This window comes from Oncorhynchus gorbuscha, linkage group LG01, assembly GCF_021184085.1.
Source record: "Oncorhynchus gorbuscha isolate QuinsamMale2020 ecotype Even-year linkage group LG01, OgorEven_v1.0, whole genome shotgun sequence".
Classification (NCBI taxonomy): Eukaryota; Metazoa; Chordata; class Actinopteri; order Salmoniformes; family Salmonidae; genus Oncorhynchus; species Oncorhynchus gorbuscha.
The window spans coordinates 117916054-117943104 of NC_060173.1; the positions used below are offsets into that span (position 1 = coordinate 117916054).

The 27051-nt window shown below is 50.3% G+C and overlaps 1 pseudogene; it reads left to right on the forward strand.

The window, feature by feature from the left end:
• The window catches only part of LOC124033801, a 185824-nt pseudogene that overhangs the window by 128058 nt on the left and 30715 nt on the right, over positions 1-27051 (forward strand).

The window sequence follows — 27051 nt, forward strand, 5'->3', positions numbered from 1 at the left end:
CCCCCACTCTCCACCCATCCTCCCCCACTCTCCACCCATCCTCCCCCACTCTCCACCCATCCTCCCATACTCTCCACCCACCCTCCCCTACTCTCCACCCATCCTCCCCTACTCTCACCCCATCCTCCCCCACTCTGAACCCACCCTCCCCTAAGCTCCACCCACCCTCCCCTACTCTCCACCCATCCTCCCATACTCTCCACCCATCCTCTCATACTCTCCACCCATCCTCCCCTACTCTCCACCCATCCTCCCCCCACCCATCCTCCCCTACTCTCCACCCATCCTCCCCTACTCTCCACCCATCCTCCCCTACTCTCCACCCATCCTCCACCACTCTCCACCCATCCTCCCCCACTCTCCACCCATCCTCCCCTACTCTCCACCCATCCTCCCCTACTCTCCACCCATCCTCCCCCACTCTCCACCCATCCTCCCCACTCTCCACCCATCCTCCCCACTCTCCACCCATCCTCCCCACTCTCCACCCATCCTCCCCCACTCTCCACCCATCCTCCCCCACTCTCCACCCATCCTCCCCCACTCTCCACCCATCCTCCCCCACTCTCCACCCATCCTCCCCACTCTCCACCCATCCTCCCCCACTCTCCACCCATCCTCCCCACTCTCCACCCATCCTCCCCCTACTCTCCACCCATCCTCCCCCACTCTCCACCCATCCTCCCCTAAGCTCCACCCACCCATCCCCTACTCTCCACCCACCCTCCCCTAAGCTCCACCCACCCTCCCCTAAGCTCCACCCACCCTCCCCTACTCTCCACCCACCCTCCCCTACTCTCCACCCACCCTCCCCTACTCTCCACCCATCCTCCCCTACTCTCCACCCATCCTCCCCTACTCTCCACCCATCCTCCCCTACTCTCCACCCATCCTCCCCTACTCTCCACCCATCCTCCCCTACTCTCCACCCATCCTCCCCTACTCTCCACCCATCCTCCCCTACTCTCCACCCATCCTCCCCTACTCTCCACCCATCCTCCCCTACTCTCCACCCATCCTCCCCCACCCATCCACCCATCCTCCCCCACTCTCCACCCATCCTCCCCTACTCTCCACCCATCCTCCCCTACTCTCCACCCATCCTCCCCTACTCTCCACCCATCCTCCCCTACCTTCCAGCAGCCGACAGACTCCATGCAGTCGTATTAATATTCCACTTCTCCTCTGCATGGTGAGTCAGTCCAAAACGTTACACGTTGCCCCAGCAACCCAGATACGAACGGAAGGCAACTTCAAAAAGGATTATGTACAGTAAATAGGTTAGAGAACTGTCTATCATGAGGCGCAGCCGTCTGACAGACTGACACCATTTAATGTTGTGACGGTCCCTCGTCACGTTCAGTGTGTCTGATGTGAATGGTAATAAATCACATGGAATCTCCTCTCATATAAAGCTCTTCCTGTCACCCCTCCCCCTCCATTTATATTTATGTTAATGCCGCAGTTGCTAGGGCAGCCATGTAGAATGGGGGGGGGGGTTAGGGGTGCTGCTGATAAGAGGCTTGGGCCTTAATTCTCCCCCCTCCATCCTCCCCCCTCCCCTACACCCACCTGTCCCATTCCATCCTTCCCCTACACCCCACCTGTCCCCTCACTCAGCTATAAAATGGCATAGTTAAAACCACCAGGATCCCCTTGGTTAAAGGGTGGAACCACCAGAATCCCCTTGGTTAAAGGATGGAACCACCAGAATCTCCTTGGTTAAAGGATGGAACCACCAGAATCCCCTTGGTTAAAGGGTGGAACCACCAGAATCCCCTTGGTTAAAGGGTGGAACCACCAGAATCCCCTTGGTTAAAGGGTGGAACCGCCAGAATCCCCTTGGTTAAAGGGTGGAACCGCCAGAATCCCCTTGGTTAAAGGGTGGAACCGCCAGAATCCCCTTGGTTAAAGGGTGGAACCGCCAGAATCCCCTTGGTTAAAGGGTGGAACCGCCAGAATCCCCTTGGTTAAAGGGTGGTACCGCCAGAATCCCCTTGGTTAAAGGGTGGAACCGCCAGAATCCCCTTGGTTAAAGGGTGGAACCGCCAGAATCCCCTTGGTTAAAGGGTGGAACCGCCAGAATCCCCTTGGTTAAAGGGTGGAACCGCCAGAATCCCCTTGGTTAAAGGGTGGAACCGCCAGAATCCCTTGGTTAAAGGGTGGAACCGCCAGAATCCCCTTGGTTAAAGGGTGGAACCGCCAGAATCCCCTTGGTTAAAGGGTGGAACCGCCAGAATCCCCTTGGTTAAAGGGTGGAACCGCCAGAATCCCCTTGGTTAAAGGGTGGAACCGCCAGAATCCCCTTGGTTAAAGGGTGGAACCGCCAGAATCCCCTTGGTTAAAGGGTGGAACTGCCAGAATCCCCTTGGTTAAAGGGTGGAACCACCAGAATCCCCATGGTGAGGACAGCGCTGTCAGGGATTATGTTCTGATGGAGAGGGATAACAGTCTCTGTGTGTGTACGTGTTGGTACAGCCAGTCCCTCCTCCCCCCCTCCACGTCAGATCCTCTCCTGTTCTCAGTTTCTGTCAGGACTCCCTGACAAGGTGCTTGTCTGAGTGGGCTGTCCCACTACAACTGGTTTTCAACCGGCTTGGAATAGATTCAGATGATCTGTCTTCTTATTAGTCTTATCAATGTCTGATTGGAAGCTCCTCATCTGGCAGTAAAAAGAGACTAACAGGATTGGTTTATTAACTACGGGACAGGAAGAGACTAACAGGATTGGTTTATTAACTACGGGACAGAGAGACTAACAGGATTGGTTTATTAACTACGGGACGGGAAGAGACTAACAGGATTGGTTTATTAAATACGGGACAGGAAGAGACTAACAGGATTGGTTTATTAACTACGGGACGGGAAGAGACTAACAGGATTGGTTTATTAACTACGGGACAGGAAGAGACTAACAGGATTGGTTTATTAACAACGGGACAGAGAGACTAACAGGATTGGTTTATTAACTAGGGACAGGAAGAGACTAACAGGATTGGTTTATTAACTACAGGACTTTGTTGTTGTTTTTTACTGTGAGAAGTCCTGTCTGCTTCGGGTTGTTTGGAGGAAGTGCTTTGGACCTGAAAGGACTGAAAAGACTGCTGCTACAGATTATATTGCTACTTCACTTCCTGTGATATTCTTCTGACGGAGGATACAGATCCTGTAATCTACTGTGGACACAATTGGTTCAAAATGTAGCTTTCAATCCAAAATGCTAATCTGGCTGTGTACGAAACAACGGGAGGATTATATAAAACAGCAGCCATCGCTGAAAGACGAGGCATTGTTCTGACAAAAACGAGACAGATTATTTTATTTTTTTGACCCGAACACTCACTACCGTTCTCTACTTTCTAGAAACCGTGAAATATACATTTTTATTTCTCCATAAAGGAACGCAGAAAAACGGTCTGTTTTTAGAGTGAGAATGGCGTCTTGTTGGAGAAGCCAGGTAAGTGGGAGAGCACCGGAGGAGTGGGGGGGTTCCCACCATTCTAGACAAGGGGAACAAGAGGAAGAGAGAGAGGAGTGGGGGGGTTCCCACCACTCTAGACAAGGGGAACAAGAGGAAGAGAGAGAGGAGTGGGGGGGTTCCCACCACTCTAGACAAGGGGAAGAGAGAGAGAGGAGTGGGGGGTTCCCACCACTCTAGACAAGGGAAGAGAGAGGAGTGGGGGGTTCCCACCACTCTAGACAAGGGGAACAAGAGGAAGAGAGAGAGGAGTGGGGGGTTCCCACCACTCTAGACAAGGGGAACAAGAGGAAGAGAGAGAGGAGTGGGGGGTTCCCACCACTCTAGACAAGGGGAACAAGAGGAAGAGAGAGAGGAGTGGGGGGGTTCCCACCACTCTAGACAAGGGGAACAAGAGGAAGAGAGAGAGGAGTGGGGGGGTTCCCACCACTCTAGACAAGGGGAACAAGAGGAAGAGAGAGAGGAGTGGGGGGTTCCACCACTCTAGACAAGGGGAACAAGAGGAAGAGAGAGAGGAGTGGGGGGGTTCCCACCATTCTAGACAAGGGGAACAAGAGGAAGAGAGAGAGGAGTGGGGGGGTTCCCACCACTCTAGACAAGGGGAACAAGAGGAAGAGAGAGAGGAGTGGGGGGGTTCCCACCACTCTAGACAAGGGGAACAAGAGGAAGAGAGAGAGGAGTGGGGGGGTTCCCACCACTCTAGACAAGGGGAACAAGAGGAAGAGAGAGAGGAGTGGGGGGGGTTCCCACCATTCTAGACAAGGGGAACAAGAGGAAGAGAGAGGAGTGGGGGTTCCCACCACTCTAGACAAGGGGAACAAGAGGAAGAGAGAGAGGAGTGGGGGGGTTCCCACCACTCTAGACAAGGGGAACAAGAGGAAGAGAGAGAGGAGTGGGGGGGTTCCCACCACTCTAGACAAGGGGAACAAGAGGAAGAGAGAGAGGAGTGGGGGGGTTCCCACCACTCTAGACAAGGGGAACAAGAGGAGAGAGAGAGGAGTGGGGGGGTTCCCACCACTCTAGACAAGGGGAAGAGAGAGAGGAGTGGGGGGGTTCCCACCACTCTAGACAAGGGGAACAAGAGGAAGAGAGAGAGGAGTGGGGGGGTTCCCACCATTCTAGACAAGGGGAAGAGAGAGAGGAGTGGGGGGGTTCCCACCACTCTAGACAAGGGGAAGAGAGAGAGGAGTGGGGGGGTTCCCACCACTCTAGACAAGGGGAACAAGAGGAAGAGAGAGAGGAGTGGGGGGGTTCCCACCATTCTAGACAAGGGGAAGAGAGAGAGGAGTGGGGGGGTTCCCACCACTCTAGACAAGGGGAACAAGAGGAAGAGAGAGAGGAGTGGGGGGGTTCCCACCATTCTAGACAAGGGGAAGAGAGAGAGGAGTGGGGGGGTTCCCACCACTCTAGACAAGGGGAACAAGAGGAAGAGAGAGAGGAGTGGGGGGGTTCCCACCATTCTAGACAAGGGGAAGAGAGAGAGGAGTGGGGGGGTTCCCACCATTCTAGACAAGGGGAAGAGAGAGAGGAGTGGGGGGGTTCCCACCACTCTAGACAAGGGGAAGAGAGAGAGGAGTGGGGGGGTTCCCACCATTCTAGACAAGGGAAGAGAGAGAGGAGTGGGGGGTTCCCACCATTCTAGACAAGGGGAAGAGAGAGAGGAGTGGGGGTTCCCACCACTCTAGACAAGGGGAAGAGAGAGAGGAGTGGGGGGTTCCCACCATTCTAGACAAGGGGAAGAGAGAGAGGAGTGGGGGGTTCCCACCATTCTAGACAAGGGGAAGAGAGAGAGGAGTGGGGGGTTCCCAACACTCTAGACAAGGGGAACAAGAGGAAGAGAGAGAGGAGTGGGGGGTTCCCACCATTCTAGACAAGGGGAAAGAGAGAGAGGAGTGGGGGGTTCCCACCACTCTAGACAAGGGGAACAAGAGGAAGAGAGAGAGGAGTGGGGGGTTCCCACCATTCTAGACAAGAGGAAGAGAGAGAGGAGTGGGGGGTTCCACCACTCTAGACAAGGGGAACAAGAGGAAGAGAGAGAGGAGTGGGGGGTTCCACCACTCTAGACAAGGGGAACAAGAGGAAGAGAGAGAGGAGTGGGGGGTTCCCACCACTCTAGACAAGGGAACAAGAGGAAGAGAGAGAGGAGTGGGGGGGTTCCACCACCAGAGAGGAGTGGGGGGTTCCCACCACTCTAGACAAGGGAACAAGAGGAAGAGAGAGAGGAGTGGGGGTTCCCACCACTCTAGACAAGGGGAACAAGAGGAAGAGAGGAGTGGGGGGGTTCCCACCATTCTAGACAAGAGGAAGAGAGAGAGGAGGGGGGTTCCCACCACTCTAGACAAGGGGAACAAGAGGAAGAGAGAGAGGAGTGGGGGTTCCCACCACTCTAGACAAGGGGAACAAGAGGAAAGAGAGAGGAGTGGGGGGTTCCCACTCTAGACAAGGGGAACAAGAGGAAGAGAGAGAGGAGTGGGGGGTTCCCACCACTCTAGACAAGGGGAAGAGAGAGAGGAGTGGGGGTTCCCACCACTCTAGACAAGGGGAACAAGAGGAAGAGAGAGAGGAGTGGGGGGTTCCCACCATTCTAGACAAGGGGAAGAGAGAGAGAGGTGGGGGGTTCCCACCACTCTAGACAAGGGGAACAAGAGGAAGAGAGAGAGGAGTGGGGGGGTTCCCACCATTCTAGACAAGGGGAAGAGAGAGAGGAGTGGGGGGTTCCCACCACTCTAGACAAGGGGAAGAGAGAGAGGGAGTGGGGGGTTCCCACCACTCTAGACAAGGGGAAGAGAGAGAGGAGTGGGGGGTTCCCACCACTCTAGACAAGGGGAACAAGAGGAAGAGAGAGGAGTGGGGGTTCCACCATTCTAGACAAGGGGAAGAGAGAGAGGAGTGGGGGGTTCCACCCACTCTAGACAAGGGGAACAAGAGGAGAGAGAGAGGAGTGGGGGGTTCCCACCATTCTAGACAAGGGGAAGAGAGAGGAGTGGGGGGTTCCCACCACTCTAGACAAGGGGAACAAGAGGAAGAGAGAGAGGAGTGGGGGGTTCCCACCATTCTAGACAAGGGGAAGAGAGAGAGGAGTGGGGGGTTCCCACCACTCTAGACAAGGGGAACAAGAGGAAGAGAGAGAGGAGTGGGGGGTTCCCACCACTCTAGACAAGGGGAAGAGAGAGAGGAGTGGGGGGGTTCCCACCACTCTAGACAAGGGGAACAAGAGGAAGAGAGAGAGGAGTGGGGGGGTTCCCACCACTCTAGACAAGGGGAAGAGAGAGAGGAGGGGGGGTTCCCACCACTCTAGACAAGGGGAACAAGAGGAAGAGAGAGAGGAGTGGGGGGGTTCCCACCATTCTAGACAAGGGGAAGAGAGAGAGGAGTGGGGGGGTTCCCACCATTCTAGACAAGGGGAAGAGAGAGAGGAGTGGGAGGGTTCCCACCACTCTAGACAAGGGGAAGAGAGAGAGGAGTGGGGGGGTTCCCACCACTCTAGACAAGGGGAACAAGAGGAAGAGAGAGAGGAGTGGGGGGGTTCCCACCATTCTAGACAAGAGGAAGAGAGAGAGGAGTGGGGGGGGTTCCCACCACTCTAGATAAGGGGAACAAGAGGAACAGAGGGGGGGTCAGGTCCCTCGACTACTCTCCTGTAGTCCTGCTGTTCCTTGTGTGCACCTGTGTTGTTGTTTGTCTGTGTATTAATGTGTGTGTGTTTCCGTAGGAAGAACAGGCTGCCAAGACCAAGGCAGAGAAGATCCGTGTGGCTCTGGAGAAGATCAAGGAGGCACAAGTTAAAAAGGTGAGTTCACTTCCTGTCTGTCTCCTCTGTTACTATCTATAACATAACAGGTGAGTTCACTTCCTGTCTGTCTCCTCTGTTACTATCTATAACATAACAGGTGAGTTCACTTCCTGTCTGTCTCCTCTGTTACTATCTATAACATAACAGGTGAGTTCTCTTCCTGTCTGTCTGCTCTGTTACTATCTATAACATAACAGGTGAGTTCTCTTCCTGTCTGTCTCCTCTGTTACTATCTATAACATAACAGGTGAGTTCACTTCCTGTCTGTCTGCTCTGTTACTATCTATAAGTGGGTCAGGCCAGTGTTAAACAGCTCTACTCTGTTTCTGGGTCAGGCCGGTGTTAAACAGCTCTACTCTGTTTCTGGGTCAGGCCGGTGTTAAACAGCTCTACTCTGTTTCTGGGTCAGGCCGGTGTTAAACAGCTCTACTCTGTTTCTGGGTCAGGCCGGTGTTAAACAGCTCTACTCTGTTTCTGGGTCACCCGGTGTTAAACAGCTCTACTCTGTTTCTGGGTCAGGCCGGTGTTAAACAGCTCTACTCTGTTTCTGGGTCAGGCCAGTGTTAAACAGCTCTACTCTGTTTCTGGGTCAGGCCGGTGTTAAACAGCTCTACTCTGTTTCTGGGTCAGGCCAGTGTTAAACAGCTCTACTCTGTTTCTGGGTCAGGTGTTAAACAGCTCTCCTCTGTTTCTGGGTCAGGCCAGTGTTAAACAGCTCTACTCTGTTTCTGGGTCAGGCCAGTGTTAAACAGCTCTACTCTGTTTCTGGGTCAGGCCAGTGTTAAACAGCTCTACTCTGTTTCTGGGTCAGGCCGGTGTTAAACAGCTCTACTCTGTTTCTGGGTCAGGCCAGTGTTAAACAGCTCTACTCTGTTTCTGGGTCAGGCCGGGCCAGTGTTAAACAGCTCTACTCTGTTTCTGGGTCAGGCCAGTGTTAAACAGCTCTACTCTGTTTCTGGGTCAGGCCGGTGTTAAACAGCTCTACTCTGTTTCTGGGTCAGGCCAGTGTTAAACAGCTCTACTCTGTTTCTGGGTCAGGCCGGGCCAGTGTTAAACAGCTCTACTCTGTTTCTGGGTCAGGCCAGTGTTAAACAGCTCTACTCTGTTTCTGGGTCAGGCCGGGCCAGTGTTAAACAGCTCTACTCTGTTTCTGGGTCAGGCCGGGCCAGTGTTAAACAGCTCTACTCTGTTTCTGGGTCAGGCCGGTGTTAAACAGCTCTACTCTGTTTCTGGGTCAGGCCGTGCCAGTGTTAAACAGCTCTACTCTGTTTCTGGGTCAGGCCAGTGTTAAACAGCTGAGGTCATAGTGGACAGGCAGGACCCAGGCGCTCTATCTCGCCGTCTCCTCCCCGGTCTCCTCCTATCCCCCTTCCTCTCTCTCTTTTTATCAATCTTACTCTCTATGCCACTCTGCGTAATGTAATGGAATAACCCTTCTGGAGTTAAGCCCGTATCTGAGCTGGTGGATTAGCGAACGGCCCGGCTGGGCTTTAATACGGCCTGCTCTGCCCTGCCTGCTGTGGGACGTGAAGGGAGAGTGGCCCGGCTGGGCTTTAATACGGCCTGCTCTGCCCTGCCTGCTGTGGGACGTGAAGGGAGAGTGGCCCGGCTGGGCTTTAATACGGCCTGCTCTCCACCCCCTGCCTGCTGTGGGACGTGAAGGGAGAGTGGCCCGGCTGGGCTTCCACCCATACGGCCTGCTCTGCCCTGCCTGCTGTGGGACGTGAAGGGAGAGTGGCCCGGCTGGGATACGGCCTGCTCTGCCCTGCCTGCTGTGGGACGTGAAGGGAGAGTCCACCCGGCTGGGCTTTAATACGGCCTGCTCTGCCCTGCCTGCTGTGGGACGTGAAGGGAGAGTGGCCCGGCTGGGCTTTAATCCACGGCCTGCTCTGCCCTGCCTGCTGTGGGACGTGAAGGGAGAGTGGCCCGGCTGGGCTTTAATACGGCCTGCTCTGCCCTGCCTGCTGTGGGACGTGAAGGGAGAGTGGCCTGGCTGGGCTTTACCCATACGGCCTGCTCTGCCCTGCCTGCTGTGGGACGTGAAGGGAGAGTGGCCCGGCTGGGCTTTAATACGGCCTGCTCTGCCCTGCCTGCTGTGGGACGTGAAGGGAGAGTGGCCCGGCTGGGGATACGGCCTGCTCTGCCCTGCCTGCTGTGGGACGTGAAGGGAGAGTGGCCCGGCTGGGCTTTAATACGGCCTGCTCTGCCCTGCCTGCTGTGGGACGTGAAGGGAGAGTGGCCCGGCTGGGGTTTAATACGGCCTGCTCTGCTGCCTGCTGTGGGACGTGAAGGGAGAGTGGCCCGGCTAGGCTTTAATACGGCCTGCTCTGCCCTGCCTGCTGTGGGACGTGAAGGGAGAGTGGCCCGGCTGGGCTTTATACGGCCTGCTCTGCCCTGCCTGCTGTGGGACGTGAAGGGAGAGTGGCGCTCGCCACCTGTCAGACTGACCTGACAATTACTTGAAGAAAACGCTCAGGCGTCTGGTCACCTGTTTACCATTCTGAGCTTGTGGCCCGTGAGTGAATGTGTGTGTAAAGGGACGTGTGTGTGAATGTGTGTGTGTCTGTGACCTGTGAGTGAATGTGTGTGTGTAAAGGGACGTGTGTGTGAATGTGTGTGTCTGTGACCTGTGAGTGAATGTGTGTGTGTCTGTGACCTGTGAGTGAATGTGTGTGTGTCTGTGACCTGTGAGTGAATGAGTGTGTGTCTGTGACCTGTGAGTGAAGTGAATGTGTGTGTCTGTGACCTGTGAGTGAATGTGTGTGTGTCTGTGACCTGTGAGTGAATGTGTGTGTGTCTGTGACCTGTGAGTGAATGTGTGTGTGTCTGTGACCTGTGAGTGAATGTGTGTGTGTCTGTGACCTGTGAGTGAATGTGTGTGTGTCTGTGACCTGTGAGTGAATGTGTGTGTGTCTGTGACCTGTGAGTGAATGTGTGTGTCTGTGACCTGTGAGTGAATGTGTGTGTGTCTGTGACCTGTGAGTGAATGTGTGTGTGTCTGTGACCTGTGAGTGAATGTGTGTGTCTGTGACCTGTGAGTGAATGTGTGTGTGTAAAGGGATGTGTGTGTGTAAAGGGTGTGTGTGTGTGTGTGTGTGTGTGTGTGTGTGTGTGTGTGTGTGTGTGTGTGTGTGTGTGTGTGTGTGTGTGTGTGTGTGTGTGTGTGTGTGTGTGTGTGTGTGTGTGTGTGTGTGTGTGTGTGTGTGTGTGTGTGTGTGTGTGTGTGTGTGAGAATGAGACCTGTGTGTGTGTGAGACCTGTGAGTGAATGAGTGTGTGTAGGGAAGTGTGTGTGTGTTTGTGTGCACTTGAGAGAGAAAGTAGTCCGATTGCCACACTAATCCCGTAGCGCCACCCGCAGGTCTGGCAGGAAGGAGGGTCAGTCACTTCCTACTAGGCTGCTGTAGGTGTCGTCCCTACTAGGCTGCTGTAGGTGTTGTCCCTACTAGGCTGCTGTAGGTGTCGTCCCTACTAGGCTGCTGTAGGTGTCGTCCCTACTAGGCTGCTGTAGGTATCGTCCCTACTAGGCTGCTGTAGGCAACGTTCCTACTAGGCTGCTGTAGGTGTCGTCCCTACTAGGCTGCTGTAGGTGTCGTTCCCTACTAGGCTGCTGTAGGTGTCGTTCCTACTAGGCTGCTGTAGGTGTCGTCCCTCTAGGCTGCTGTAGGTGTCGTCCCTACTAGGCTGCTGTAGGTGTCGTCCCTACTAGGCTGCTGTAGGTGTCGTCCCTACTAGGCTGCTGTAGGTGTCGTCCCTACTAGGCTGCTGTAGGTGTCGTCCCTACTAGGCTGCTGTAGGTGTCGCCCCTACTAGGCTGCTGTAGGTGTCGTCCCTACTAGGCTGCTGTAGGTGTCGTCCCTACTAGGCTGCTGTAGGTGTCGTCCCTACTAGGCTGCTGTAGGTGTCGTCCCTACTAGGCTGCTGTAGGTGTCACCCCCTACTAGGCTGCTGTAGGTGTCGTCCCTACTAGGCTGCTGTAGGTGTCGTCCCTACTAGGCTGCTGTAGGTGTCGTCCCTACTAGGCTGCTGTAGGTGTCGTCCCTACTAGGCTGCTGTAGGTGTCGTCCCTACTAGGCTGCTGTAGGTGTCGTCCCTACTAGGCTGCTGTAGGTGTCGTCCCTACTAGGCTGCTGAGAGAACTGGTGGTTAACAGCAGAGAGAAAACACGCTCTGCTTTTATCATTGTTTCTATACAGCATTTTAAACATTGGTTCTAGGCACTTTGTGATGTATAAAGAGCTTTATAAATACATGGGATTTGACCCGATACAGATACAAGTAGCCACGCAGAGATCAAACACGCGCAGAGATCAAACACGCGCAGAGATCAAACACTCGCAGATCAAACACGCGCATCAAACACGCGCAGAGATCAAACACACGCAGAGATCACCCACACGCGCAGAGATCAAACACACGCAAAGATCAAACACACGCAGAGATCAAACACGCAGAGATCAAACACACGCAGAGATCAAACACGCGCAGAGATCAAACACGCGCAGAGATCAAACACGCGCAGAGATCATACACGCGCAGAGATCATACACGCGCAGAGATCAAACACGCGCAGAGATCAAACACGCGCAGAGATCAAACACGCGCAGAGATCAAACACGCGCAGAGATCATACACGCGCAGAGATCATACACGCGCAGAGATCAAACACGCGCAGAGATCACGCGTGCGCGAGCAGAGGCGATACATACATATACTGTAGATAGTATGACAGTTATCCTCAGTAATCCCTTCAAATTAAAGCTTACAGTCTGCACTATAACCTCATAGTCATTGTTTGATTTGAAATCCAAACTTGTGGAATTTAGAGTCATAAGAACAAATGCCTCCCTGTCCCAATAATTACAGAGGACACTGTACCTGCTGACCCCACTGTCCCAGTAATTACAGAGGACACTGTACCTGCAGTCTCCCTATCCCAATAATTACAGAGGACACTGTACCTGCAGGCTTCCCTGTCCCAATAATTACAGAGGACACTTTACCTGCTGACCCCACTGTCCCAATAATTACAGAGGACACTGTACCTGCAGGCTTCCCTGTCCCAATAATTACAGAGGACACTGTACCTGCAGGCTTCCCTGTCCCAATAATTACAGAGGACACTGTACCTGCAGTCTCCCTGTCCCAATAAGATTTAGAGTCTGTGTCAGTAATCAATCTGATTCAGTAGAGTAGTAACCAGAATGACATCATGTCCTCATCAATCTGATTCATTAGAGTAGTAACCAGAATGACATCATGTCCTAATCAATCTGATTCAGTAGAGTAGTAACCAGAATGACATCATGTCCTAATCAATCTGATTCAGTAGAGTAGTAACCAGAATGACATCATGTCCTAATCAATCTGATTCAGTAGAGTAGTAACCAGAATGACATCATGTCCTAATCAATCTGATTCAGTATAGTAACCAGAATGACATCATGTCCTAATCAATCTGATTCAGTAGAGTAGTAACCAGAATGACATCATGTCCTAATCAATCTGATTCAGTAGAGTAGTAACCAGAAATGATCAATCTGATTCAGTAGAGTAGTAACCAGAATCATCATGTCCTCAAATCAATCTGACATCATGTCAATATCTGATTCAGTAGTAACCAGAATGACATCATGTCCTAATCAATCTGATTCAGTATAGTAACCAGAATGACATCATGTCCTAATCAATCTGATTTAGTAGAGTAGTAACCAGAATGACATCATGTCCTAATCAATCTGATTCAGTAGAGTAGTAACCAGAATGACATGTCCTAATCAATCTGATTCAGTAGAGTAGTAACCAGAATGACATCATGTCCTAATCAATCTGATTCAGTAGAGTAGTAACCAGAATGACATCATGTCCTAATCAATCTGATTCAGTAGAGTAGTAACCAGAATGACATCATGTCCTAATCAATCTGATTCAGTAGAGTAGTAACCAGAATGACATCATGTCCTAATCAATCTGATTCAGTAGAGTAGTAACCAGAATGACATCATGTCCTCATCAATCTGATTCAGTAGAGTAGTAACCAGAATGACATCATGTCCTAATCAATCTGATTCAGTAGAGTAGTAACCAGAATGACATCATGTCCTCATCAATCTGATTCAGTAGAGTAGTAACCAGAATGACATCATGTCCTAATCAATCTGATTCAGTAGAGTAGTAACCAGAATGAAATCATGTCCTCATCAATCTGATTCAGTAGAGTAGTAACCAGAATGACATCATGTCCTCATCAATCTGATTCAGTAGAGTAGTAACCAGAATGACATCATGTCCTCATCAATCTGATTCATTAGAGTAGTAACCAGAATGACATCATGTCCTAATCAATCTGATTCAGTAGAGTAGTAACCAGAATGACATCATGTCCTCATCAATCTGATTCAGTAGAGTAGTAACCAGAATGACATCATGTCCTCATCAATCTGATTCAGTAGAGTAGTAACCAGAATGACATCATGTCCTCATCAATCTGATTCAGTAGAGTAGTAACCAGAATGACATCATGTCCTCATCAATCTGATTCAGTAGAGTAGTAACCAGAATGACATCATGTCCTAATCAATCTGATTCAGTAGAGTAGTAACCAGAATGACATCATGTCCTAATCAATCTGATTCAGTAGTAACCAGAATGACATCATGTCCTAATCAATCTGATTCAGTAGAGTAGTAACCAGAATGACATCATGTCCTAATCAATCTGATTCAGTAGAGTAGTAACCAGAATGACATCATGTCCTAATCAATCTGATTCAGTATAGTAACCAGAATGACATCATGTCCTAATCAATCTGATTCAGTAGAGTAGTAACCAGAATGACATCATGTCCTAATCATGTCCTAATCAATCTGATTCAGTAGAGTAGTAACCAGAATGACATCATGTCCTAATCAATCTGATTCAGTAGAGTAGTAACCAGAATGACATCATGTCCTAATCAATCTGATTCAGTAGAGTAGTAACCAGAATGACATCATGTCCTAATCATGTCCTAATCAATCTGATTCAGTAGAGTAGTAACCAGAATGACATCATGTCCTAATCATGTCCTAATCAATCTGATTCAGTAGAGTAGTAACCAGAATGACATCATGTCCTAATCAATCTGATTCAGTAGAGTAGTAACCAGAATGACATCATGTCCTAATCAATCTGATTCAGTAGAGTAGTAACCAGAATGACATCATGTCCTAATCAATCTGATTCAGTAGAGTAGTAACCAGAATGACATCATGTCCTAATCATGTCCTAATCAATCTGATTCAGTAGTAACCAGAATGACATCATGTCCTAATCAATCTGATTCAGTAGTAACCAGAATGACATCATGTCCTAATCAATCTGATTCAGTAGAGTAGTAACCAGAATGACATCATGTCCTAATCAATCTGATTCAGTAGAGTAGTAACCAGAATGACATCATGTCCTAATCAATCTGATTCAGTATAGTAACCAGAATGACATCATGTCCTAATCAATCTGATTCAGTAGAGTAGTAACCAGAATGACATCATGTCCTAATCATGTCCTAATCAATCTGATTCAGTAGAGTAGTAACCAGAATGACATCATGTCCTAATCAATCTGATTCAGTAGAGTAGTAACCAGAATGACATCATGTCCTAATCAATCTGATTCAGTAGAGTAGTAACCAGAATGACATCATGTCCTAATCAATCTGATTCAGTAGAGTAGTAACCAGAATGACATCATGTCCTAATCAATCTGATTCAGTAGAGTAGTAACCAGAATGACATCATGTCCTAATCAATCTGATTCAGTAGAGTAGTAACCAGAATGATATCATGTCCTCATCAATCTGATTCAGTAGAGTAGTAACCAGAATGACATCATGTCCTAATCAATCTGATTCAGTAGAGTAGTAACCAGAATGACGTCATGTCCTCATCAATCTGATTCAGTAGAGTAGTAACCAGAATGACATCATGTCCTCATCAATCTGATTCAGTAGAGTAGTAACCAGAATGACATCATGTCCTCATCAATCTGATTCATTAGAGTAGTAACCAGAATGACATCATGTCCTAATCAATCTGATTCAGTAGAGTAGTAACCAGAATGACATCATGTTCTAATCAATCTGATTCAGTAGAGTAGTAACCAGAATGACATCATGTTCTAATCAATCTGATTCAGTAGAGTAGTAACCAGAATGACATCATGTCCTCATCAATCTGATTCAGTAGAGTAGTAACCAGAATGACATCATGTCCTCATCAATCTGATTCAGTAGAGTAGTAACCAGAATGACATCATGTCCTAATCAATCTGATTCAGTAGAGTAGTAACCAGAATGACATCATGTCCTAATCAATCTGATTCAGTATAGTAACCAGAATGACATCATGTCCTAATCAATCTGATTCAGTAGAGTAGTAACCAGAATGACATCATGTCCTAATCATGTCCTAATCAATCTGATTCAGTAGAGTAGTAACCAGAATGACATCATGTCCTAATCAATCTGATTCAGTAGAGTAGTAACCAGAATGACATCATGTCCTAATCAATCTGATTCAGTAGAGTAGTAACCAGAATGACATCATGTCCTAATCAATCTGATTCAGTAGTAACCAGAATGACATCATGTCCTAATCAATCTGATTCAGTAGTAACCAGAATGACATCATGTCCTAATCAATCTGATTCAGTAGAGTAGTAACCAGAATGACATCATGTCCTAATCAATCTGATTCAGTAGAGTAGTAACCAGAATGACATCATGTCCTAATCAATCTGATTCAGTAGAGTAGTAACCAGAATGACATCATGTCCTAATCAATCTGATTCAGTAGAGTAGTAACCAGAATGACATCATGTCCTAATCAATCTGATTCAGTATAGTAACCAGAATGACATCATGTCCTAATCAATCTGATTCAGTAGAGTAGTAACCAGAATGACATCATGTCCTAATCAATCTGATTCAGTAGAGTAGTAACCAGAATGACATCATGTCCTAATCAATCTGATTCAGTAGAGTAGTAACCAGAATGACATCATGTCCTAATCAATCTGATTCAGTAGAGTAGTAACCAGAATGACATCATGTCCTAATCAATCTGATTCAGTAGAGTAGTAACCAGAATGACATCATGTCCTCATCAATCTGATTCAGTAGAGTAGTAACCAGAATGACATCATGTCCTAATCAATCTGATTCAGTAGAGTAGTAACCAGAATGACATCATGTCCTAATCAATCAGATTCAGTAGTAACCAGAATGACATCATGTCCTAATCAATCTGATTCAGTAGAGTAGTAACCAGAATGACATCATGTCCTAATCAATCTGATTCAGTAGAGTAGTAACCAGAATGACATCATGTCCTCATCAATCTGATTCAGTAGTAACCAGAATGACATCATGTCCTAATCAATCTGATTCAGTAGAGTAGTAACCAGAATGACATCATGTCCTAATCAATCTGATTCAGTAGAGTAGTAACCAGAATGACATCATGTCCTAATCAATCTGATTCAGTAGAGTAGTAACCAGAATGACATCATGTCCTCATCAATCTGATTCAGTAGAGTAGTAACCAGAATGACATCATGTCCTAATCAATCTGATTCAGTAGAGTAGTAACCAGAATGACATCATGTCCTAATCATGTCCTAATCAATCTGATTCAGTAGAGTAGTAACCAGAATGACATCATGTCCTAATCAATCTGATTCAGTAGAGTAGTAACCAGAATGACATCATGTCCTAATCAATCTGATTCAGTAGAGTAGTAACCAGAGCGACATCATGTCAGTAATCAATCTGATTCAGTAGAGTAGTAACTGTTTACCTGCTGTACTCACCCTGTGTATTGTCCTCTAGCTGGTGACTAGCTTTTACTGAACCATCACATTGAACACTATTGGTCTGTTTGTCCGATGTGACTAACACTTCTGTGAAAAGTGTCTTGGACTGACAGCTTTGTCTAGTGTTTGCCTTGGCGGTGATCAGCTCGCGTGGATTATTCTAGATTTCTTCTCATTCCAGAATAGGAATCTAACCATTCCTGTGTCTCCTCCCCTCCAGCTGGTGATCAGAGTGCACCTGTCAGACGAGAGCTCTAAAACCATGATGGTGGACGAGAGGCAGACGGTCAGACAGGTTCTGGACAGCTTGTTGGACAAGTCCCACTGTGGCTTCAGTCCCGACTGGTCCCTGGTCGAGACCATCAACGAACTGCAGATGGGTAGGTGGAGCAAGGCACACACACACACGCACACGCACGCACACGCACACGCACGCACACGCTCACTCAAACACACACACACACGCTCACTCAAACACACACACACACGCTCACTCAAACACACACACACACTCAAACACACACACACACACGCTCACTCAAACACACACACACACACGCTCACTCAAACACACACACACGCTCACTCAAACACACACACACACACGCTCACTCAAACACACACACACACACACGCTCACTCAAACACACACACACACACGCTCACTCAAACACACACACACACACGCTCACTCAAACACACACACACACACGCTCACTCAAACACACACACACGCTCACTCAAACACACACACACACACGCTCACTCAAACACACGCTCACTCAAACACACACACGCTCACTCAAACACACACACACGCTCACTCAAACACACACACACGCTCACTCAAACACACACACACACACACACGCTCACTCAAACACACACACACGCTCACTCAAACACACACACACGCTCACTCAAACACACACACACGCTCACTCAAACACACACACACACACGCACACTCACACACACACACACACACGCTCACTCAAACACACACACGCTCACTCAAACACACGCTCACTCAAACACACACACACACACGCTCACTCAAACACACACACACACACGCTCACTCAAACACACACACACACACACACGCTCACTCAAACACACACACACACGCTCACTCAAACACACACACACACGCTCACTCAAACACACACACACACACACGCTCACTCAAACACACACACACACGCTCACTCAAACACACACACACACACACGCTCACTCAAACACACACACACACGCTCACTCAAACACACACACACACGCTCACTCAAACACACACACACACACACACACACGCTCACTCAAACACACACACACACACACGCTCACTCAAACACACACACACACACACGCTCACTCAAACACACACACACACACACGCTCACTCAAACACACACACACACACGCTCACTCAAACACACACACACACGCTCACTCAAACACACACACACACACGCTCACTCAAACACACACACACACACGCTCACTCAAACACACACACACACACACGCTCACTCAAAACACACACACACACACGCTCACTCAAACACACACACACGCTCACTCAAACACACACACACGCTCACTCAAACACACACACACGCTCACTCAAACACACACACACGCTCACTCAGTGTTAAAACACACACACACACACACACACACACACACACACACACACACACACACACACACACACACACACACACACACACACACACACACACACACACACACACACACCCTCACTCAAACACACACACGCTCACTCAAACACACACACACACACGCACTCACACACGCACGCTCACACACACACGCACACTCACACACACACGTGAAGGGAGACACACGCTCACTCACACGCACGCTCACTCACACACACGCTCACTCAAACACACACACACACACGCTCACTCAAACACACACTCACTCACTCACTCAAACACACACACACACACGCTCACTCAAACACACACACACACACGCTCACTCAAACACACACACACACACGCTCACTCAAACACACACACACACACACACACGCTCACTCAAACACACACACGCTCACTCAAACACACACACACGCTCACTCAAACACACACACACGCTCACTCAAACACACACACACGCTCACTCAAACACACACACACGCTCACTCAAACACACACACACACACACACACACACACACGCTCACTCAAACACACACACACACACACGCTCACTCAAACACACACACACACACACGCTCACTCAAACACACACACACACACACGCTCACTCAAACACACACACACACACACGCTCACTCAAACACACACACACACACACGCTCACTCAAACACACACACATGCTCACTCAAACACACACACACACACGCTCACTCAAACACGCTCACTCAAACACACACACACACACACGCTCACTCAAACACACACACACACACACGCTCACTCAAACACACACACACGCTCACTCAAACACACACACACGCTCACTCAAACACACACACACGCTCACTCAAACACACACACACGCTCACTCAAACACACACACACGCTCACTCAAACACACACACACGCTCACTCAAACACACACACACGCTCACTCAAACACACACACACGCTCACTCAAACACACACACACGCTCACTCAAACACACACACACGCTCACTCAAACACACACACGCTCACTCAAACACACACACACACACGCACACTCACACACGCACGCTCACACACACACGCACACTCACACACACACACACACGCTCACTCACACGCACGCTCACTCACACACACGCTCACTCAAACAACACACACACACACACACGCTCACTCAAACACACACACACTCACTCACTCAAACACACACACACACACGCTCACTCAAAACACACACACACACACGCTCACTCAAACACACACACACACACACGCTCACTCAAACACACACACACACACACACACACACGCTCACTCAAACACACACACGCTCACTCAAACACACACACACGCTCACTCAAACACACACACACGCTCACTCAAACACACACACACGCTCACTCAAACACACACACACACACACACACACACATACACACGCTCACTCAAACACACACACGCTCACTCAAACACACACACACACACACACACGCACACTCACACACGCACACACACACACACACACATACACACACACACACGCACGCACGCTCACTCACACACACGCTCACTCAAACACACACACACGCTCACTCAAACACACACACACGCTCACTCAAACACACACACACACACTCACTCACTCACTCACACACACACACACACACGCTCACACACACACACACGCTCACTCACATACACACACACGCTCACTCACATACACACACACGCTCACTCACACACACACACACGCTCACTCACACACACACACACGCTCACTCACACACACACACACGCTCACTCACACACACACACACACGCTCACTCACACACACACACGCTCACTCACACACACACACACACACACGCTCACTCACACACACACACACGCTCACTCACACACACACACACGCTCACATACACACACACGCTCACTCACACACACACACACGCTCACTCACACACACACACACGCTCACTCACACACACACACACGCTCACTCACATAAACACACGCTCACTCACACACACACACACGCTCACTCACATACACACACGCTCACTCACATACACACTCACACACGCTCACTCACATACACACCCTCACTCACATACACACTCACACACACACGCTCACTCACATACACACACACGCTCACTCACACACACACACACGCTCACTCACACACACACGCTCACATACACACACACACACACTCACACACACACACACTCACACACACACGCTCACTCACATACACACACACGCTCACTCACATACACACACACGCTCACTCACATACACACACACGCTCACTCACATACACACACACACACGCTCACTCACATACACACACACACACGCTCACTCACATACACACACACGCTCACATACACACACACGCTCACACACACACACACGCTCACTCACATACACACACACGCTCACTCACATACACACACACGCTCACATACACACACTCACACACACACACACGCTCACTCACATACACACACACGCTCACATACACACACTCACACACACACATACACTCACACACACACACACACGCTCACTCACACACGCTCACATACACTCACTCACACACATACATACAGTCACTCACACACATACATACAGTCACTCACTCACACACACACACACGCTCACATACACTCACTCACACACATACATACAGTCACTCACTCACACACATACATACAGTCACTCACTCACACACATTTCTCATCAGCTGCTTCTCTGACGGTCTCTGGTTTGATTGTATTTGTTTTATCCTCACTGATCAGCATCAGACACAGAAGAGTTGATTTTTCTGAAATGCCACCCATAGCTCTGGCCTCAGGGGATTTACTAGTAGCTGCCACCCATAGCTCTGGCCTAAGGGGATTTACTAGTCGCTGCCACCCATAACTCTGGCCTCAGGGGATTTACTAGTCGCTGCCACCCATAGCTCTGGCCTCAGGGGATTTACTAGTAGCTGCCACCCATAGCTCTGGCCTAAGGGGATTTACTAGTCGCTGCCACCCATAGCTCTGGCCTCAGGGGATTTACTAGTCGCTGCCACCCATAACTCTGGCCTAAGGGGATTTACTAGTCGCTGCCACCCATAACTCTGGCCTAAGGGGATTTACTAGTCGCTGCCACCCATAGCTCTGGCCTAAGGGGATTTACTAGTTGCTGCCACCCATAGCTCTGGCCTCAGGGGATTTACTAGTCGCTGCCACCCATAGCTCTGGCCTCAGAGGATTTACTAGTCGCTGCCACCCATAGCTCTGGCCTCAGGGGATTTACTAGTCGCTGCCACCCATAGCTCTGGCCTCAGGGGATTTACTAGTCGCTGCCACCCATAGCTCTGGCCTCAGGGGATTTACTAGTCGCTGCCACCCATAACTCTGGCCTAAGGGGATTTACTAGTCGCTGCCACCCATAGCTCTGGCCTCAGGGGATTTACTAGTCGCTGCCACCCATAACTCTGGCCTCAGGGGATTTACTAGTAGCTGCCACCCATAACTCTGGCCTCAGGGGATTTACTAGTCGCTGCCACCCATAACTCTGGCCTCAGGGGATTTACTAGTAGCTGCCACCCATAACTCTGGCCTCAGGGGATTTACTAGTCGCTGCCACCCATAGCTCTGGCCTCAGGGGATTTACTAGTAGCTGCCACCCATAACTCTGGCCTAAGGGGATTTACTAGTCGCTGCCACCCATAACTCTGGCCTAAGGGGATTTACTAGTCGCTGCCACCCATAGCTCTGGCCTAAGGGGATTTACTAGTTGCTGCCACCCATAGCTCTGGCCTCAGGGGATTTACTAGTAGCTGCCACCCATAGCTCTGGCCTCAGGGGATTTACTAGTCGCTGCCACCCATAGCTCTGGCCTCAGGGGATTTACTAGTCGCTGCCACCCATAGCTCTGGCCTCAGGGGATTTACTAGTCGCTGCCACCCATAGCTCTGGCCTCAGGGGATTTACTAGTCGCTGCCACCCATAACTCTGGCCTAAGGGGATTTACTAGTCGCTGCCACCCATAGCTCTGGCCTCAGGGGATTTACTAGTCGCTGCCACCCATAACTCTGGCCTCAGGGGATTTACTAGTAGCTGCCACCCATAACTCTGGCCTCAGGGGATTTACTAGTCGCTGCCACCCATAACTCTGGCCTCAGGGGATTTACTAGTAGCTGCCACCCATAACTCTGGCCTCGGGATTTACTAGTCGCTGCCACCCATAGCTCTGGCCTCAGGGGATTTACTAGTCGCTGCCACCCATAGCTCTGGCCTCAGGGGATTTACTAGTCGCTGCCACCCATAGCTCTGGGGATTTACTAGTCGCTGCCACCCATAGCTCTGGGGATTTACTAGTCGCTGCCACCCATAGCTCTGGCCTCAGGGGATTTACTAGTAGCTGCCACCCATAGCTCTGGCCTCAGGGGATTTACTAGTAGCTGCCACCCATAGCTCTGGGGATTTACTAGTCGCTGCCACCCATAGCTCTGGCCTCAGGGGATTTACTAGTCGCTGCCACCCATAGCTCTGGCCTCAGGGGATTTACTAGTCGCTGCCACCCATAGCTCTGGCCTCAGGGGATTTACTAGTCGCTGCCACCCATAGCTCTGGCCTAAGGGGATTTACTAGTCGCTGCCACCCATAGCTCTGGCCTAAGGGGATTTACTAGTCGCTGCCACCCATAGCTCTGGCCTAAGGGGATTTACTAGTCGCTGCCACCCATAGCTCTGGCCTAAGGGGATTTACTAGTCGCTGCCACCCATAGCTCTGGCCTAAGGGGATTTACTAGTCGCTGCCACCCATAGCTCTGGCCTAAGGGGATTTACTAGTCGCTGCCACCCATAGCTCTGGCCTCAGGGGATTTACTAGTCGCTGCCACCCATAGCTCTGGCCTCAGGGGATTTACTAGTCGCTGCCACCCATAGCTCTGGCCTCAGGGGATTTACTAGTCGCTGCCACCCATAACTCTGGCCTAAGGGGATTTACTAGTCGCTGCCACCCATAGCTCTGGCCTAAGGGGATTTACTAGTCGCTGCCACCCATAGCTCTGGCCTAAGGGGATTTACTAGTCGCTGCCACCCATAGCTCTGGCCTCAGGGGATTTACTAGTCGCTGCCACCCATAACTCTGGCCTCAGGGGATTTACTAGTCGCTGCCACCCATAACTCTGGCCTAAGGGGATTTACTAGTCGCTGCCACCCATAACTCTGGCCTCAGGGGATTTACTAGTCGCTGCCACCCATAACTCTGGCCTCAGGGGATTTACTAGTCGCTGCCACCCATAACTCTGGCCTCTGGGGATTTACTAGTCGCTGCCACCCATAACTCTGGCCTAAGGGGATTTACTAGTCGCTGCCACCCATAACTCTGGCCTCAGGGGATTTACTAGTCGCTGCCACCCATAACTCTGGCCTCTGGGGATTTACTAGTCGCTGCCACCCATAACTCTGGCCTCTGGGGATTTACTAGTCGCTGCCACCCATAACTCTGGCCTCAGGGGATTTACTAGTCGCTGCCACCCATAACTCTGGCCTAAGGGGATTTACTAGTCGCTGCCACCCATAACTCTGGCCTCAGGGGATTTTTGCCACCCATAACTCTGGCCTAAGGGGATTTAGTAGCTGCCACCCATAACTCTGGCCTCAGGGGATTTACTAGTAGCTGCCACCCATAACTCTGGCCTCAGGGGATTTACTAGTCGCTGCCACCCATAACTCTGGCCTCAGGGGATTTACTAGTAGCTGCCACCCATAACTCTGGCCTCAGGGGATTTACTAGTAGCTGCCACCCATAACTCTGGCCTCAGGGGATTTACTAGTAGCTGCCACCCATAACTCTGGCCTCAGGGGATTTACTAGTAGCTGCCACCCATAACTCTGGCCTCAGGGGATTTACTAGTCGCTGCCACCCATAACTCTGGCCTCAGGGGATTTACTAGTAGCTGCCACCCATAACTCTGGCCTAAGGGGATTTACTAGTAGCTGCCACCCATAACTCTGGCCTAAGGGGATTTACTAGTCGCTGCCACCCATAACTCTGGCCTCAGGGGATTTACTAGTAGCTGCCACCCATAACTCTGGCCTAAGGGGATTTACTAGTCGCTGCCACCCATAACTCTGGCCTCAGGGGATTTACTAGTCGCTGCCACCCATAACTCTGGCCTAAGGGGATTTACTAGTCGCTGCCACCCATAACTCTGGCCTCAGGGGATTTACTAGTAGCTGCCACCCATAACTCTGGCCTAAGGGGATTTACTAGTCGCTGCCACCCATAGCTCTGGCCTCAGGGGATTTACTAGTCGCTGCCACCCATAGCTCTGGCCTAAGGGGATTTACTAGTCGCTGCCACCCATAGCTCTGGCCTCAGGGGATTTACTAGTCGCTGCCACCCATAGCTCTGGGGGCCTACCACCCATAACTCTGGGGATTTACTAGTAGCTGCCACCCATAACTCTGGCCTAAGGGGATTTACTAGTCGCTGCCACCCATAGCTCTGGGGATTTACTAGTAGCTGCCACCCATAACTCTGGCCTAAGGGGATTTACTAGTCGCTGCCACCCATAACTCTGGCCTAAGGGGATTTACTAGTCGCTGCCACCCATAGCTCTGGCCTAAGGGGATTTACTAGTCGCTGCCACCCATAACTCTGGCCTAAGGGGATTTACTAGTCGCTGCCACCCATAACTCTGGCCTAAGGGGATTTACTAGTCGCTGCCACCCATAGCTCTGGCCTAAGGGGATTTACTAGTCGCTGCCACCCATAGCTCTGGCCTAAGGGGATTTACTAGTCGCTGCCACCCATAGCTCTGGCCTAAGGGGATTTACTAGTCGCTGCCACCCATAGCTCTGGCCTAAGGGGATTTACTAGTCGCTGCCACCCATAACTCTGGCCTAAGGGGATTTACTAGTCGCTGCCACCCATAACTCTGGCATAAGGGGATTTACTAGTCGCTGCCACCCATAACTCTGGCCTAAGGGGATTTACTAGTCGCTGCCACCCATAGCTCTGGCCTCAGGGGATTTACTAGTCGCTGCCACCCATAGCTCTGGCCTAAGGGGATTTACTAGTCGCTGCCACCCATAGCTCTGGCCTCAGGGGATTTACTAGTAGCTGCCACCCATAGCTCTGGCCTCAGGGGATTTACTAGTCGCTGCCACCCATAGCTCTGGCCTAAGGGGATTTACTAGTCGCTGCCACCCATAGCTCTGGCCTCAGGGGATTTACTAGTCGCTGCCACCCATAGCTCTGGGGATTTACTAGTCGCTGCCACCCATAACTCTGGGGATTTACTAGTAGCTGCCACCCATAACTCTGGCCTAAGGGGATTTACTAGTCGCTGCCACCCATAGCTCTGGGGATTTACTAGTAGCTGCCACCCATAACTCTGGCCTAAGGGGATTTACTAGTCGCTGCCACCCATAACTCTGGCCTAAGGGGATTTACTAGTCGCTGCCACCCATAGCTCTGGCCTAAGGGGATTTACTAGTCGCTGCCACCCATAACTCTGGCCTAAGGGGATTTACTAGTCGCTGCCACCCATAACTCTGGCCTCAGGGGATTTACTAGTCGCTGCCACCCATAACTCTGGCCTCAGGGCATTTACTAGTCGCTGCCACCCATAGCTCTGGCCTAAGGGCATTTACTAGTCGCTGGCACCCATAGCTCTGGCCTAAGGGGATTTACTAGTCGCTGCCACCCATAGCTCTGGCCTAAGGGGATTTACTAGTCGCTGCCACCCATAGCTCTGGCCTCAGGGGATTTACTAGTAGGCTGTGATTCGATGATAAATTAACAGGCACCGCATAGATTATATGCAACGCAGGACAAGCTAGTTAACCTAGTCATATCATCAACCATGTGGAGTTAACTAGTGATTATGTTAAGATTGATTGTTTTTTATAAGATAAGTTTAATACTAGCTAGCACCTTACCTTGGCTCCTTGCTGCACTCGCATAACAGGTAGTCAGCCTGCCACGCAGTGGAGTGCAATGTGCAATGTAATCGGCCATCATACCGATTGTAATGAAAACTTGAAATGGGCCTAATTCATAGGCCATGCCGACCTCTACTATGTATGGGGAATACGGATCGAGTATGGGGGATAAACCCAGAGTATGGGGGATAAACCCAGAGTATGGGGGATAAACCCAGAGTATGGGGGATAAACCCAGAGTATGGGGGTACGCCCAGAGTATGGGGGGGGTACGCCCAGAGT